The following is a 2,807-nucleotide window of genomic DNA, read 5'->3' as shown; positions in this document are numbered from 1 at the left end:
TATTCAAAGCTGATAAGGAAAATATCTTTCAATTAACATGATTGTTGTTATAATCAGAAAAGCTGTTTTATGTGAAGAAGAGTGCTGTGGCCATGCTGTCAGGAGAGACCAGACCCTGGGGAAGGGCTGCTTGGTAAAGTGGAGGGGCAGCGAGAGAGGGGCGGGCCCTCCAGGAGACGGGCAATTGTGAAGCTGGCACAGGACGGCGGTGCTTGGTCCTGTGCATACCGGGTCGCCGCGCCTTGGGATCAGCGCCATGGCATAACCCTCTTGTGCTCAGAAGCAAACAAACCTGCATCAGAAACTTGCCTGGTGTGGGAGCTGAAGGGGATGGACAGTAGTTCAGGTTTCAGAATGATGTCCATTTTGACTTGCACTTTTCAAAATCTTCCCAACACATCAAAACGGGCCCTCCGATTTTCCATGAGACCACTGAGCTGCTCCTCCCAGCTTCAAACCATCCAGACCAAGTGTGTTAGTTACATAATTTTCTATCAGCTTAAAGTGTAGGGGTGGAATCTAGCCTGTCAATCAGGTGACAGCCTGATGGTGCCTCTTTGTGGGCGTGACCTCCTCACCAGGGGGGTCCTGGGAAACTCCCCCTCTCTCTGATTCACCTTCCTGAGTCACCGGGAAAGCTGCCAGAGTCACGCTGAGACCTGCCAGGCTGTGATGTAGCCACGCCATTGTATCCACAAGACCTTGCACCCACTGGCCTGTGATCTTCCTGCTTTCTGCATCATTGCATGTGGCTGCGTGACTCTGAAGAAGGACTTATGGACCAGGATCGGACTTAGGGACTGATCTGGCCTGGGCTTGGGTGTTTGCTTGATATACAATGACTTCTTGGCAGAAAACTCTCTCTTACACATACATGAGTGTCACTGGATGTTTCTCGAGTCAACCCGGCCTGACACACCAAGACAAAGACCTTAGCCAAGCCCACATTGCGTGGTTGACGCAGTTCACACCCCTTTTTTGCTGTCAGGCCCTTCGTAGAAAGATCTGACGCCACAGGACTTGGCTGGCGCTGCACGGAGGGGTTTGTTGCATCGGCCAATGTCCCCAAAGAAGTGATTGGTTACCGCATCTTTGGCACAGTCATTCAGGAAGTGAAAACACAATGCTGCCAGAGAGGCCGCCCTGGAGCTAGCTTCTCCAGCAAGACCCCTGCTCACACGGTCTGCCTCTCTGCCAATCAAGCCATGACCATGGGTGTTGGCTTACCTGATTGCTTCTGCCCAGTGTGATGTGGTTGTGGCTGGAGGAGTAGCGTTAATATCTGGCGTTCCTACTCGTCACACGAGGAAAATGATGCCGGATTGCAAGAAGGCCAAGACTCTGGGTCAGCGCCGGCCACTGATCTCTGAATTCAGATGTAATTTCCTAGCACCTGCGCCCCCAGCAGTGGCTGAGTTCTCCACCAGCGAGACCAACCACGGGACACTCTGCAGACCCACTGGCCGCTGCCTTGGCCGTTTCTCAGACAGAACAGGATGGTCATGCACTGCAGTCTCACCCGCTGGTCAAGAACGCACAGGATAAAGAGCTTCTTCCTGAGAGTGTCCCCTTCAAAGTATCAGGAAAAGACACAGCTACCCACGATCATGGCACCTGCCCTCCCTCGCTGGAGCAGATGGCCAAGCTGAAACCTGCTTGCTTCAAGCCCCATGGTATGGGACAGTGGCGAAGTCTTCTTTCCTGACCAATGACGCCTCTGCAGTGCTGATGAGGCCAGAGGAGGCGCCTTTTCTGGCAACAAACAAGGGAAGATTTAAGGGGTGTTGTGATGTGCCTCCAAGTCCAAAAGACCAGCTATTATTTGGCCCAATATATGCAGCTGCGAAAGTCCTAGAAAAGGTAGGGCCCACAGTGAGCGACACTGATGCTTTCGAGTTCCATGCAGCTTTCCCAGGGCAGTTTATGGTTTGTGACAAACTACATGGATAGAAAAAACAAGGTTGGAGTATGTCCTTTAGAGAACTTTCACACCTGGGGCGATCGCTGTCCCTCAGACATTGCTTGGAGGAGTCATGGCACCTGTCGACAGACTGCGGAAGGATGGAGGCCAAGGACGGCTCGCTGACTGCCTGCCTGCGCAGCAGGAGGGCAAGGCCATGCTACCACGGTTGAAGCTTATCCAAAATAAACGATCAAGAGGGGGCGAGCCCATGGATCTGTGACCCACTCGCACTAGGCAATGACATTTCAATGCACAGATCAAAGACGCCTGTAGTTCTGTCTCCTCTCAGGAAAGGACAGTGTGTGGCCCTCTGCTAAATGTCTTCCCAGTAAGCCTGGCCAGTGATCAGAGCTTTTTAGTGATCATGGCTTATTGCTGTCAGGGATGCCCTGGTCACCAGAATCACACAGTGGTAGCGTTTAAGCAATTTTTTTGTCTTTCTTTTTCTTTCCTTTTTTTTCTTCTTCTTCAGTGTTTATTTTTCATAAGTCAGTGGTTGCAGTATGGGAAATCTGTTCGCTGAAATTTGCAAATTCATTCCTATTTGGGTCCTGAGGTTAAATGTTTTCTGCAAAACACAAGCCAATGTGCCTAAATGATGGACAGAATTGACAGCACGCTGCAAACCAACAGTGTTTAAACACGTAAACTGCATCTTGGCTAACCTTCATAAAATGGAGCGCTATTAATAAAACGGAGAATGATGACCAAAAGACACAGAGAAAACAAACAAACCCACACGGTATGCGGTCAATGTTTTTTCTGGGCTTAGGCTTCCTTTCCTACAAGGAGACACCAGCAGTTTGGGGGCACCATGAGCCCAGCCTCAGAAAGGCCCGTATCT

The 2,807-nt window shown here is 50.7% G+C and overlaps 1 pseudogene; it reads left to right on the top strand.

The window, feature by feature from the left end:
• The first annotated feature begins 357 nt into the window (after positions 1-357).
• LOC101661579 lies at positions 358-2,149 on the top strand (annotated as a pseudogene).
• The last annotated feature ends 658 nt before the right edge of the window (positions 2,150-2,807 follow it).

Source organism: Echinops telfairi, unplaced genomic scaffold, assembly GCF_000313985.2.
Source record: "Echinops telfairi isolate 266 unplaced genomic scaffold, ASM31398v2 ScPeMD7_28;HRSCAF=97, whole genome shotgun sequence".
Lineage (NCBI taxonomy): Eukaryota > Metazoa > Chordata > Mammalia > Afrosoricida > Tenrecidae > Echinops > Echinops telfairi.
Note: the sequence above shows the minus strand (reverse complement) of the source record. Positions and strands in the feature narration are given on the sequence as shown.